The sequence below is a fragment of the Diceros bicornis genome, chromosome 9 (genome assembly GCF_020826845.1).
Source record: "Diceros bicornis minor isolate mBicDic1 chromosome 9, mDicBic1.mat.cur, whole genome shotgun sequence".
NCBI classification, from domain to species: Eukaryota; Metazoa; Chordata; class Mammalia; order Perissodactyla; family Rhinocerotidae; genus Diceros; species Diceros bicornis.
This window is the reverse complement of record NC_080748.1, coordinates 50,053,062-50,068,546: the sequence shown is the minus strand read 5'-3', so window position 1 is coordinate 50,068,546 and position 15,485 is coordinate 50,053,062. Positions and strand designations below refer to the sequence as shown.

General features: G+C 35.9%; 1 long non-coding RNA gene across 2 annotated transcripts in view; it reads left to right on the top strand.

Annotated features, from left to right (window-relative positions):
- Positions 1 to 15,485, top strand: part of LOC131410256 (uncharacterized) — a 33,658-nt gene that overhangs the window by 1,660 nt on the left and 16,513 nt on the right. For both annotated transcript variants that reach the window (XR_009221202.1, XR_009221201.1), the window contains exon 2: positions 1,791 to 1,938. This is a non-coding gene — a long non-coding RNA (uncharacterized LOC131410256). The remainder of the gene's footprint in view (positions 1 to 1,790; positions 1,939 to 15,485) is intronic.

The following is a 15,485-nucleotide window of genomic DNA, read 5'->3' as shown; positions in this document are numbered from 1 at the left end:
GTTTTTTTTTCCTTTCTTTGGCTTGTCTCTTCCTTTTCTTAATGGTATTTTTTTAATTAACTGTAATTTCTAATTTTGGTGAAGTTCAATTTTTCACTTTTTCCTTTTTTTGTGACCTGTCTAATAAATCTTTGTCTACCAAGCAAAGATTTATCTCTTAAACCTCTGATTTTGGTGGAAATATTCTACCACCCTAATCATCTTTCACTTCTTACTGATTGTCCACAACCACCTTCTGATTCAAAGAATGATATGTGACAACATGAACTAACCAGTGAAAGCACCTTGCTACTAGAAGTTGCTAAATAAACCTGGTTGCTCTAAAAGATTATTAAAATTCTGAAGTACCACAATGTTTCAGTAAGTTATGTTTTTGTGGAGGACATTATATTTGAGCTATTTCTCTCAGAGAGGGAGAGGAAAAAAATCACATTTTAAGTCAAATTTTATGCAAACCATTTTATGTGGATATAAAACCCCAAATACACATCTCATTGGCTGAGTAACTCTTTCAACTTCACAGGCTAATGATGTAATTAAAAGTTACAGAAATTCTAATCTATAAAGTGTTTTAAGGCAACGATTATACAAATGCAAACTCATGTCTATTTTGCAGAATACATAGAGTTACTACAGATGGATTTAAATCCACACTAAAATATAAAAGCACAAACTTTCTTGGCAATGTTGTTTTTTTCTAAGAATCAAAGAGAGATAGTTATGTATAGTCATAAGCATTTTTGCAAGAAAACATCCTGCACTTTCAAAGTGATGCTTGGTTGTGTAACACAAATAAAACAACATATGAATTCATAATTCAAAATGGCATTGCTCTTTAGCACATCTTTATACTTTCAACTGATCATCAGATAATGCAAAGAAGAGACTTTAAAAGAGTAATCAGTGCCCCAAAACTTAAGAAAATCTTTGTGCAAATGTTTATCTTTCTTATGATTAAAAACTCTGGAAGTAAAATACCATTCTTTCCCTCCTATATCATCTGTATTTTTAATATGCATAAACTCACACTTTGTATGTATGTTTACCGTATTTTGAAATATATATGAATAAATAAAACACAGACAGATGATCATGCTTTATTTTTCTGCCCCTAATTTCTGAAAAGCAATCAAGTAGCATGTCACCCCAAGATCAGGATTGTTAAACTAATATTTTTGCCCCAAATGAACTAAAATCTATAATTACTGATGTACCTAAAGTTAGCTCACAGGATTCCTAAACAGGATGTGTGGTCCCTGGTTTCTGGGTTTTTTTTGATCCTGGAATTCAAAGCCATATTTTTTTATTTCCACTTTACTTGTAATTGCGTTTCACAGTTACTTACTGAAAATTTCTATTCATTAGTTTGCATGTTTAGAAAGCTAAGCAGATTCAAGATCTTATATGTGTTCAATAAATCATTTCAGGTTTTTCAAAGCTTGGATTATTACTAGAGGTAGATCTTGATCAAGGACCCCTATATGGAGTAAGTTAGGTACCCCAATAAGAGTACAGAAAATAAAGGCAGTTGATGAAATAACTTTTGTTTGTGAGCTGGTTGAAAACATTATGTTTTTTAATTTCTTTATTGTAGGCCAGGAATGGCATATGCTGAAACATGGCACAGGTAAACCACAAAACCTTATATAGTTTACTCTTGGCTCTGGATGTATCAGTTTTCATAAGTTTTTCCCTTTGAACATGAAATGCTTGGGTTTTTTTTGTGTGTGTGTGTGTGAGGAAGATTAACCCAGGGCTAACATCTGTGCCCATGTTCCTCTACTTTATAGGGGACGCCGCCACAGCATGGCTTGACAAGCAGTGCTTCGGTCTGTACCTGGGATCCGAACCTGCGAACCCCAGGCCGCTGAAACAGAGTGCACAAACTTAACCGCTATGCCACCAGGCTGGCCCCCATGAAATGCTCAATTTTTAAAGGTATTTTCAAAAGCATAATATTTAACCAATTTTGCACACCACAAAGCAAGAAAGAATATGAGCAACCACCTTAATTTTCAGGTGTGTGTATCATGTAGCATAGTATATAAATTATTTGGTTAGAATGTTGTCATAGTTACACTAAAAATAAGAAATTATACCAGAAACATAGACCAAATATTAACTTTATATTATTAAATAGTACAAGAGTGGGGAAGATATGGCAAGGTTTAGTTTTATTTGCCAGGTTCAAAAGTATATTCTACATATCTTGATTTTAGTTACTTATTTCACCACATCCCACTCTTTTTCATCTCTTAGAGCATAAAGGAGAAATAGCAGACACTATATAAATTGAACACACATGCAAGGAAGAAACAAAGAGTGCTTGGGGACATTAGGAAAGATTTCAAAGAGCCTTGAGTTATGACCAGAAGGACAGCAGCTTTTTCCAGATGGACAATGCAGTTGAAATTATTCTTTTTTTTTTTTTTTTCTTTTTTGGTGAGGGAGATCAGCCCGGAGCTAACATCCCATGCTGATCCTCCTCTTTTTATGCTGAGGAAGATTAGCCCTGGGCTAACATCCATGCCCCATCTTCCTCTACTTTATATGGGACGCCGCCACAGCATGGCTTTGACAAGCGGTGCGTCAGTGTACGCCCAGGATCCGAATCCGCAGCCCAGCGCCGCCAAAGCAGAGCGTGTGCGGTTAACCACTTGCGACACCGGGCTGGTCCCCTGTGATTATTCTTTAGACTCTTTCCTCCAGCTGTTTTCTTTGTGATTTTTGTTGAAAGTGTTGATTCTGATACTTGTAATATTTTTTCCTCTGCACACACTGTGCGTTTGGGAAAATGGTTACTGTATCAGTTCTGCCTTGGTTACTCCAGATGCCAAAAGGGTGCAGCCGTGAGGAATTTATGGAGGCTTTTTCTCTTAGCATGGCACAGGAAAGTTTATTCCTATAAACTTTCTCAAGCTCATTTGGCAAAACACCTCTCTCTCTCTTATTGTTGTTAAATCTCCAGTGACCGTTTATTATACATGCAAGGGCATAAGGAAATAAGCATCATTTTCATGTTTGGTCTAGCTAATCTAGTGTCTAAAGAAATAGTTTCTTATATTCTTTCTACAGCTATAAGGAGACAGAAAAAAATTCTGTAAAATATCCATTTCAGAAATTTTCCTGAGGCATAGTAGTAAGTAGCTAAATCATCACCCCACCACTTATTTTTGTGCACTTACCCAGCTCTCGGTGTAATCTGATTCAATTCTTCTTCAGCCTTAATTGCCATCTCTTTTTCCAATGGTTAAGCTATATATTAAGATTTGTGCAATTTGTAATGAACTACACAGAAAGAGAACTGTTAATGTATCTAGTATTAAGACTCTAGAAAAAAATGTAACATTTCGTAAATCTTAATATGGAGAAAAAGTACATATTAAATACTTGTTTTAACGTGTATTAAATATAACCTTCCTGTAAGATGTAAATGACTCAATTTCAGCAAATCATGTTCATGGAAAAAGTAATATGAGATTTAAAAGATGAAATAGGACTATTAACTTGCAACTCATTTATGTGCTATATTTCATGTGCTTTTTTGTAAGCAGTTTTAATCACAGAGCATATAAAATTATTTCTAACCAACTGACAAAGAATCTAAAATTTAAGGTAGAAGAAAGAATTTTTACTTAATGGATTTGCTTTTAAGATTATTGTGTTTCCTAAGGAGGGCATCATACCTAATCATCTGATTTATATGCTAATTTTACAGACAAGATGCATGTTTTTGCAAATTGTAGGAGAAAAAGTAAACTAAGAAAAGTTTTCCATTTTTAATCTTACGGTAAATATTTAGTAACTACTTGTGTATTGATTGCATAGAATGCAGTTCACCTTATGAAATATATGACTTGGTTTAAGCATCCAATGACTAAGAGTTTAATTAAGAATACAAATTAACTTGTTTTTGTTGTTAGTTGACTCTCTATTTCAATTGGCTTAGCTTTCCCCTAACAATGTCGAACTTTACCTGAAACATGGGCTTGTGGACAATAACAACAGTTAAGAAATGCCCTCCTCGCCCCAGCCCCCTGAATCACCCCCGCCCATTTTGTGTTCTAGGAAATGGCCTACTGCAAAGAACTATCCTCATGTTACTTAGATAAGATTGATAGGTGGACCCTCTTGTTTATATACAACAAGGCTAGACACAGACACTCCGAATTCCCATTCTTTGGTTCATAAATGAGTAGCTAAACTGGTTGTATCACTGACTAGCATGGACAAAATGCCCAGTAACCTGACTTGACCCAAATTTAGTCAGTTTTCCCCAGACGTCTGAACTTTGGTCCCTCTTTTATGAGTCCCTCCTGAGAATCAGCTGACCTCACCGAAAAACATTCCTGATCAACCATCTGATCACATGACCTGCTCATCCCACTCTGCCACAATAGGTTCTTTCTAGCCTTGTTTACTCATCCCTATAAATGAATTCATTTCTGCCTGACCTTTGAAAGGTTTATGGATCTTTTAAGTTCAGAGTATCCTCCCTATTGTCACAGTCCCCCTCCCCCTATTGCAATAGTCTTTTCTTCTTACCTGAGTCTGGATTTGGTTTTAATTGATAATCTTGTTTTAAATTATGATCAATTTCTGACTTGAGAAAAATTGTTATGGACAATAATTCATGCAAACCCATCTGTACAAATCAGAAATAGAATTAGGATCGCTCTCAAATTTTGAGAGTTTAACTTACATATTTTTAGGAAGAAGGAGAATCAGAATAATTTAGTCTTCATTTTAATGCTGGCCCAGGTTTCAAAACACTTAATTATATCCAATTTACTATTATAACTAAATGAAAAAATGAGGCAAGTATCATAAAATTGAAGTCGAAAATGAAGCAAGCTCAAGCCTTAGACTTGGCTAGGATAGGATAGGGATGTTAGGGTAGAATTCCGGTTTAAATGTCGACCTTGGGAAAGCAAACATGCTTTACTTGTTCAGAGGAAAGTTTTAGTTCTAATCAAAGGCCCATCTGTGTATAGGGTGTAGCAAGTCAGGGAAGAAAACAGGAAGCCATCAAGTATACTTGGACAATTTATTATATTATATCCCAAGAACCTAGCCCAAGGCATGGCACATAGTGTATACTGACTCAGTATTTATAGAATAAATTTATAATATCTTTTTTGACACAAGCAGACTTGCTTATTTTACTTCACTCGAAAAGCATGATGTTGGGGCTGGCCCCGTGGTGTAGCGGTTAAGTGCGCGCACTCCGCTGCTGGCGGCCCGGGTTCAGATCCTGGGCGCGCACCGACGCACTGCTTGTCAGGCCATGCTGTGGCAGCGTCCCACATAAAGTGGAGGAAGATGGGCATGGATGTTAACTCAGTGCCAGTCTTTCTCAGCAAAAAGAGGAGGATTGGCATAGATGTTAGCTCAGGGCTGATCTTCCTCTCAAAAAGAAAAAAAGAGCATGATGTTGTGGCTGGCCCAATGGCCCAGTGGTTAAGTTTGGTTCGCTCTGGTTTGGCAGCCCAGATTTGGTTCCTGGGCATGGACCTACACTACTTGTCTGCAGCCATGCTGTGGTGGTGACCCACATACAAAATAAAGGAAGACTGGTGCAGGTGTTAGCTCAGGGCGAATCTTCCTCAAGCAAAAAGAGGAAGATTGGCAACAGATGTTAGCTCAGGGCGAATCTTCCTCAGCAAAAAAAAAAAAGCATGATGTCAGTTCTTAGAATAAGATTGACAAAAGGGAGAATGTACGTATTTATTTATTGAGGAGAGGAAAGGGGTTGTTAGGGAAATTGGAAAGTGACAAGTATATGTCTTTATATCACTCATTTTCAAGTTTAATCAGCAACTCTAAATTTTATGCTTAGTCACCTTGAGATGAAGTTTTGCATGGCATTATGTATCTTCTGCCATTTGTATTTTGAATTTATAAACTGATGTTATGATAGTGTTTTGTGAACTAGTAAATATGAGTCCAAAAGTCCAATCAAATATGACTAACAAATTCAAAATCAGAGTCAAAATCAATTTGTTTAGAATCACAATCTTGACCCTGTAATAGTTCTCACCAAAAAAGTAATATGATAAGGTCATTGTCAGTGGTAGTACTGGCCACTCTTGTGTCCTCCCCATTGCAATATTCATCCTTCATTTATATTGTCAAATTATAGAAAATAGGCACCTTTTATGATATTATTTATGTATGGAAATTTATTCTGAATGTTATGCACATACTTATCCTACAAAAGACCTTTCTCCCTCTAACCCTTTTCTTATTCCATCCCACACTATACTGGGTTGACAGTGTTGCTTCAAAATTGTTGTCCATTAGGAACCTCAGAATGTGACCTTCTTTAGAAATAGGGTCTTTGCAGATGTAATCAAGTTAGATGAAGTCATACTGAATTAGGGTGAGCCCTAAATCCAATATGACTCTTGTCCTGATAAGAAGTTGGATGCAGAAACACAAACATGTGTCAGGAAAACCATGGATTCTCGGACTGGAAGCTTGAAGAGGCAAGGAAGGATTCTTCTCTTGACACTTAGGAGGGAGTATGACACCTTGATCTGGACTTCTAACCTCCAGAACTGTGAGAGAATAAATGTCTGTTGTTTTAAGCCACCGAGTTTGTGATACTTTGTTACAACAGCCAAAGGAAACTAATATACACCCCACACCCAAAAGAACTCTTGTGCAGGGGGTTAAGGAAAGGGAATTTGTGAATAAAAGGAGAGAGCTCTAGGAACTCTCATCACTCACAGAGGGTTGTATGCTTCTAAGCGCTGACAGTGAGTGATTTTTGGCTCTGAAGGGTGGCATCATTGATTACTTCTATTAAAGAAAAACAGAGTTTTCTATTTTTTTAATAGAGTCTAATGTAGGTAAGGTAACAATAGTTGCTGTAACACATCAAAAAATATTTAATGAGTATAAAATGATAAAAACAATACTTCTCACTCATGTAACTGCTCAAAGCAAGTATTCCTGATTGGAAGCCAATTCTCCTCCAAATGTAAATTCAAGAACCAAGGGTCCTTCTCCTGCTTTGCTCTAACATCATCAACACATTGCTTCAAATTCAATATGGAAGGGGAAAGAATGACAGTGTGGGAAGTTTTTGGTGGGTCATATCTGAAGGTGATACACATTTTAGTAATTGTATTTCATAGCCAGAACTCAGATTGCATTGTTACAACTAGGGATCCAGTAAGGGACCTGGAGAATTGTAGTCCATATCTTACGCCCAGGAAGTAGAGAAGGGAGGTTTGGTGCAGCATTAGCTAGTCTCTGCCACAGGATCAATTCATTTCAATCAACAATTACTGAGTAATTATGATGAGCCGGGAACCTGTGCTGTCAGTCTGTAACTAAGGAGTTATTGGGGATTGTCTATAATCAGAATTCATAATAATTTAAGCAAAGTTTAAATTATTCTTACTATATTAACTATTAAACATAAGATTGATGTCATACTACATTTTCTATTTTCTATTAGTATTTAGGTTTTAAATTTTAATTTAGCTTCACTGGTATATTCTTGATATTGAAAGTTATTCCACTTTTATTCATTTATAAACATTTTTTAATTCTCTCCATACAGACTTTCTGAAATTTTTAAAATAAAAATCACCCTAGTGTGAATACAAGAGAGAGATTAAGCAATATTTAAATGTATAGTCACTTCCGACCCATAATCACACCAGTCATATTAAATTTTGATTCAAAATTGGAAAAGCAGGGGTAAAGGAAATGGGAATTTCAAGTCTCTGGGAGCTAACTGAAAGAACCTCAATGTCAGCTGCGACATTTGAAAGCATTGTTTATAAGACTCTCTCTAGGTAACATTACAAGAAAGTATTCTTTTGCAATATCTGGTGATCTTAGCATAGGATTGAATACTCTTGAACATCAAAAGCATCCTTTTTTTTTTTCAGGAAATACTTATTGTCCCAGTGATGGGCATAGTATTTGTAGACTAAATCGTCTCTTGGTTTATGAAAGTTAAGGCTGTTGACAATGTTCTCAGTAGTTTATACTCTTCCATTTTAGCACAGAGGGCGTCAGATAGGTTTCTGCACTCTTCAGCTGAGCTGGAACCAACAGGTGCTGAGAAGGCAGCCCCTGCAGTATTTGGACATAAAGTGTGGAGAAAGAACTAACTCAGCAGGGCCTTGATACACAGTGACACTATTGTCATTTCAATCTCTTGCACTTAAATTAAGAGTTTAATAAAGAGGCTACAGAGTTTATTTTCAAAATATTTTGATCAATGGACTTATTTCTGGCTGTCTTGGGACAAAAATGCCTGGAACAAAATGTGTATTTCTCTCTCTATCTTTCTGTCTCTGAAAATTGTCTTTCCAGCTCTTTATCTTAGAAAAGTTATATTTTATATGGAAGTGAAAAGCTGAAGAATTTATTGTTGTATATTAGTTTCATGTTTATAATAGAAAGTAAAACATCTTTTACTAAAACTGTAATTGAAGGCTGAGTTGAGTTTGTGATTAAAGAAGAAACAACCCTGAAGTAAATGGCAATTATACACAAAAAATTAAAAAAAAAAACAGTATATCTAAGAAATGTAGTATGTACAATGGGTAAAAAAATGTTACCACTATCCTATTTTAGGCTAATTATTAGCTGTCAGTACCTATCCTAACTGATGCTGAAATTGGTATCATGAAATAAGCAAGTAGCAGAGTCTAAAACTGAGATTGCCTAGGTGGAAGTAGTTTGAGAGACAATAGGAATCACAGTAACCCCAAGCAGGAAGTTGCAATGCTTATTTTCTGTTATCGAACAGGTGGAAAAATTCTCTTTGTTGTATTTTGTAATATAAACCATGTATCTAACATGATTGTACATTGTGAGATTTGGTAGGGAAAATTCAGGAGGTTAGAGGGTTGTTAGCTTTTGCCCTTCTTACAGATTCAGTAATATCCTGTAATAAAGATACAGACTTGGGTTGAAACTGACTCATCGGAAAGAAAAGGCATTACTTTTTGCCTCTGGCCAAGCTCCAAGGATGGTTGAGAGTGTAATAACCTGGAGCCTTGTTGGTATGAAAAAGCTAAATTATTTAACAAAAAGCTTGTTAGTGTTAGCAGAGTTAAAGATGCCAGAACCAAAATTGGCAGTAAGATTGAGATATGGGAGAAGCCTGATTCCCACAGGCCCTTTCCATGAATCTCCTGTTATATACTACCAGGCAGACACAGGAGACAATTATTTTTATGGTATAAGTACAGATGGCAGGGACAAGTGCAGGTTAACTATGCCTCCCCATCCCAAGCCATTGTCTCAAATCTTCCAAAGCAGATGCCTCAGTGCAGATCATTAAATTGAAGGCTAGGGAAGTGCGTGTATAACTGAGAATTGTTGCTAGGAAACAGATACTCCAAGTTCCAACCCTAAAATCAGGAAACGTGGCTCAACGCGATATCTGGCTTTAAGGGAGTTGCTTTCCCAGTGTCTAGGATTAAGAGATTGTGATTAGTCTTTCACTTAGCAATTTCAACACCCCATTCACGCTTGTTCTCACATACAAATGAAGACACGTGTGTGCACACAAACCTGCAAGAAGTGAGATGATAAATAGAATCAGCACCCAGAACATGCATGCGTTCCAATTCTCATCTCAGATGTGGTTGTGGATAACACTAAATAAGGAACTCCTCTCAGAGGTCAGAACCAAGAGGCATGGCGGGCAGGGTAGGAGTAATGGACAAAGAACCTCCTTCCAGAAAAATATCTAGGATTCATCCCACTACTAGGGTGAAAATTTTGTACTGTTCTTTCGAACAAGATATGAGCTGTGAAGCAATGTGCACTTTGCTTTGTTTCCAATTAATACCTTTCTCCAATGATTTTTTTTTTACTGTTGTATAATTTTTATCCTCCTTTTCATGTTGTATTAATTGGGGGTAATTAATATTTATTGATCTCCAGATCACATGGAGACACATCCTGAGTTGACTTGAAAAGATCATACCTTACCTGGAGAGGGAGATAGATGCAGTGTCAAGGTGAAACTTTGAGGAGGGGATTAATGGTTTTTACATCGTCAGGAACATTTTTGGAAACACATGTATGGGAAGGAGGATATATTTGGATGTCTGTTCTAAAGCATAATTTTCAAAAAATGTTAAACCATAGTTCTCCTGTAACTATAAACAAATATTTCAAAAAAATTATTCTACATATCAATTAATGAAGCACAGTAAGATATTAATATAGATCCAAAGAGCATTTCAGATATTACAGACAATTAAATAAAGGAATGTTAGCACAAGATTGCTGAGCTTGGTATAACACTGGTCAGTGTCCTACGGAGTCATAAACTATAGTCTTTGCTTTTGCCACCAGACAGGAGTTATTTACATCTCTATTGGGCAAAGTCTACAACTTAACATGCTATTTTACTAAATCTGGGACCCGTGATCAGCAATAAACAATGAGTGAAAAAGTACATTTCCCACTTTAAATATCTTACAGTTTTATTTGTCAATTATACCTCAATAAAGCTGGGGGAAAAAAAGTGAAAAGAAAAAGTACATTCCCCTGAGATTTAGGTTGGGATCCCTGTATGATCTTGGAAAAACAGACCACCTGTTTTGGGGGCTTTATTTACAGGTTTCGGGTGATTTTGTCATCATTGTGTGGATCAAAGATTTTTGATTAGCTGATTTTAGCCAAATTACATTATACTATCTTTGTTTTAATAATGACATCCTTATTTTCCTTATGAGAATCAACCCTTACCCACTTTCTATCCATGTGGCTTCAGGGACTGAACCAACCATGAGGACCAGAGTGGGCATAAAACTAAGAGAAAAAGAACATCACTTTCTTTAGGCCATGTGACTTGTTCAGGGGTATGGAAACCAAATAGATTCAATTGTCCATCCAGAAGAGGTGTAGTTATTACTATTATTATTATTATTAGTCCTAGAACTTAGAGTTTTGAAAATTTCTGAAGCATATTGCTGCCAAGAGAGATGAGCCTGTTTAATAATAGAGTCAACTCAAGGAAGTGGATCTGAGCATTAGAAAACTAGCTTGTCTGTGGTGATATTATTGGAGCTTTGTGGCAAACCATGCTCAAATCTAGAAGTATCTGGACTTTGCAGTTGTGTGAAATAAAATATTTCCTTAATTTTCAATCAAAGTATACTAGCTTTTCTTTTAACTGATATTAAAAACTTCCTTAGAGTGGATACGTGGAAATTTTCCTTTCTAATCTTTGTGTTTTAGAGAACATCTATATTTTGTCTTCTGACTTAATTGAGAGTTTAGTAACATCCTCTGATCAAAATTATGGTCTTCTGAATTTTAAAGACATTTGTAACTGGTCTGGAAATGTAGGGAGATATCTGATTCAAATTTAATTGTTCCAGTATAGAGGACCTGCTTTAAAAAAAATCTGGAAGGCTTTTGCATTTTTTTTTGTCCTCCATGAAATTCTGAAATAAACTTCTCAGTAATGAATTGTTTACACTTATCCTGCTTGGCCTTCTGTATGCCATTGGAAATTAAAGACCCCTGTTTTCTTTCAGTTTGGAGAAATTCTTGATTTAAAAAATTCCTTTATTTGTTTTCTGGTTTTGGTCTCACTTTCTGAATTATATATTTTAATTTCTGGTTTGACTCTCTCTTGCCTTTTCTTTCTTTGTGACCTCACCCCTTTTCTTTTTGCAATATTTTCTGGGAGATCTCTGCAAATTCACAGTTCAAATCATTCTATCAACTACTTCATTCTTTTTTCGAATGACAGTTAAATATTTTTATCTTTCCTTAAATTACTTTTTCTATTCCAGCTTGCTGAACCACTCACCTTGTTTCTCCCAGTACCATATTTAGCCTGTGCAACAACCTGTGTATAAAATGCTCTTCTACCTGTTTTTACATAATTAATTCCTACTTATCCATCATAGTTCAAATAATATAGCACATTCTCAGGAAATTCTTTTTTAATTTCAAAGACATTTTTGTTGTTATTAAATCTGATACTTTATCTTCGTTGCATATAACTCTTTCTAAATGTTTTTATGGGGTTATTTAATGATTTTTCTTCAACTAATTTTGCACTTCAGAAGAAAAATGACATGTCTGATTACAGACTATTGTAATACCAGTGTGGAATGTTATAGATATGTGTGGAATGAATGAATTAATGAATTATGACATGGGGAAGAAAGTTCCTTTTTTATTTCAGCCTCTTGTCGGGTTCTTGTTCACTTCTTCTTAAAATAGTCATTAGGGATCTCTTGGGGCTGGCGCTGTGGCATAGTGGTTAAGTGCATGCGCTCCGCTGCTGGTGGCGCAGGGTTCAGATCCCAGGCGCGCACTGACGCACCGCTTGTCAGGCCATGCTGTGGCAGCATCCCATATAAAGTGGAGGAAGATGGGCACAGATATTAGCCCAGGGCCAGTCTTCCTCAGCAAAAAAGAGGAGGATTGGCGTGAATGTTAGCTCAGGGCTGATCTTCCTCACCAAAAAAAAAAAAAAACCAAACTCTTTAGGGATCTCTGTCATTATTATGGTTACTGATTAATTTCTTAAGCCGCCAGCTCCACCGTCCCCATTAATGGAATGTTTTTATTTTTATTTTTTAATGCTGAGACGTTTGCTCAGTAGCTATTATAAGAATCTTATCTGGATTTTCTTTGTATTCCAAACTATGATCACAGTATTATTCTTGTTATCGTTTTTAGTTTCTCTCTCTTTCCTCTAAGCATGGTATGCCTAACTCCATCTTTCCACAAATGCTGCAAGGAATTCTTCACTGGCCATTCTTATAGTAGCAATATCATCATACAGTCAAATTTCAATCTGAGAACATCCTCTTGATCATCTGTTATGACACTTACAGTAGCACATCTCCTCCTTTGTAGAATGTGTAGCTGCCGTTTGCACATTTCTGAATTCTGACTGCATCTTGCAACATGTGCATTTGTTGATTCCATATATCTTTTGATATGTTGTACATCTCACGTAAGCCTCTCAGCAATGAGGAATCTGAAATTCAGAGACTTGAAGCAAACATCTCAATATCCCTCAGTTAATAAGTGACTGAGCTAGCTTACTCTCATGCAAGTCTCTTTAGTATGGAAATCAATTTTAAAATCAAAATTTGCCTTGCTTAAATATTAAGCCTAAATTCTTAAGCATGATACATAAGCCCTTTTATGACTGGCCCTTTTTTTTATAGATCCTGCTTCATTTCTTTCTATTTTATACCATAAACTTCTTACAAAGTGCTCCACACAATATATCATTTCACAGTTCCATTCTTTTATTCATACAGTTTCTTTTGACAGAAATGTCGGCTCTACATTTTTCTTTAACCTTTATGGTTCTCTTTCTTCAAGTCTCAGCTCATTTCTGCTCTTGATGCTTTCTGAGAATACCTGGATGATTTAAGTGTTCTTCTTCTGCGCTTTCCAGTGCTCTGAATGTTTGCCATCTTATGTTTACTATCCTACGTAGAAATCAGCGATATTTTGTCCTTGTCTACTCCACCAGGATTGTAAACTACTTGAGAGGAGCACCTTTATTTTTATTATTTCAGCATTACTATTTCACCATGCCTATTATGTAATCGATGTGAAATAAATAATATATTGAACTAAATTTTTTAATAAAACCTGAGTCAAGGAAAGGATGACAAGGTCTGCCTAGGGGAAAAAGGGACCAGATTATATTTAGCATGAGTATAGTTAATTTATATGTTAATCAGATGTGGAGGGTCCTATTTTCAAAATTTTCAAGAAAGTGATCAATTTTAAAGTGACGTAATACTGATGATGACAATGATTATGATGATGATAACTTTTACTTAATACTTAATTCTTCTGGGCTAAGCTTGGTAATACGTGGAATAATGTATTTCTTACAAGAGCCATGCAACAGAGGCACAATGAATATCCTGGTTTTCAAGTGAGGAAGTTGAAGAACGGAAATGTTAAGAAAATTGCCAAATGATGATGATTTAATAAATGATGAAAATGGAGACCAAAGTACTACAGCTGGCCCCACACTCCATGAACATAACCACAACACTGGAGCTTTAGTGTCTCAGTTTACATATAAGAGTAACTTTAACAGAGATTCATAGCGTGATGACAATAACTTGAAGTCAGATAAGAATAGTGCTTCCAGTAATCAAAGCAAAACTGAAATGAACAGTTCCAAAAGTTTTAAACTCTGTTCAAAAAATTTATTACAACTGAGGACTGTATGCTTTCACAGAATATTAAGAGAATTGTTATAACAAATGTAACCACAAGAGGGCATTTTCATAGTCTAATGGAGTTCTTGTTGGAGAATGGACTTAGTTTTGGAAGTCAGTAGGAAGTAAGAATATTGGAGGTGAGTGTGAGTCTTATTTATTATTTGGTTGCTTAGCAATTGAACCTTCTTAGAACTAGTAAATTCCCATTTTCTAAATCTTGGCTGGTTGCAAAGCCTCTTACTCTTAAAGGTAAAAATACTTCCTTTCCTGGATGCTAAGCCATGGGCTCATGGCATTGCCTTGAGCAATCAGATCCAGGTAGTTAAATTTGGTGATAGTGACAGAAGGAATTAAGAAGAATTGAGAATTTTTTCTAATAGTAGTAGCCTTTCATTTAGGGGAAGTAATAGACGTGATACCAGTTCTTTGCTGAAGTATCAGCTATAGAAGTGACAGTATGCAGCCTTCAGCGGTAGCAACTCATTGGTTTGGTTCCACTGTATGACTAGAGTTGTGATTCTGTTTGTATAATCTTTTTTTATGCGCATATTATGAATTTTTTCTACTCTACTATGATATTTTGTGATTTAATATTACTTTAATTAATTCACTCAGTCTGAATTTATTACCACTGCTAGTGAGGAAGAACCTTGACTGATATAGATACCTAGACTAACAGATTCTCCAGGAAACTGGAGAATCAAGGACTGATTTTCTAGTTTGCATAAGAATAAAGGAAGTAAAACAATCTAGCTAATATTTTAGCTGGGGCTCTGGCAGCCGATGGCCAAGTATATAATTAAAATACAACTTGTTACCAGGCATGACATTAAACTTTTGGGGAATTGAGTTGTTACTGGCATAAAACATGAAAGGCATAGGGACAGATGACTGCTTCTAATGTCACCTGATGACTTAAAGAAAGAAGATGAATTTAAATTCTTAACCATACACTCCAGGGCATGAAGTGAGTTTCAGGATTTTATGATTGTGCTAAAATAACTTGATCCTCTTGCAACTATTTTTCAGAGATAACTAGAGTTCAAAACAAAACAAACAAACAAACCTTCAAAATGTGACCCTAGGGGTTGCTATATCTCTGGATCAGTCAGGAAAAAAGAAATCATTTCACTTATTTTCCCAGAGAACGGTTATAAGAGATCAATATATAGGTATTACAAAGTGAACAAGAGATCTTGACTAGACATAGAACTCATAAGTACATGAAGGAGCCATCACCACTAGGGCTGGAAGAACAAAGGGAAGATGCTGGGGTTA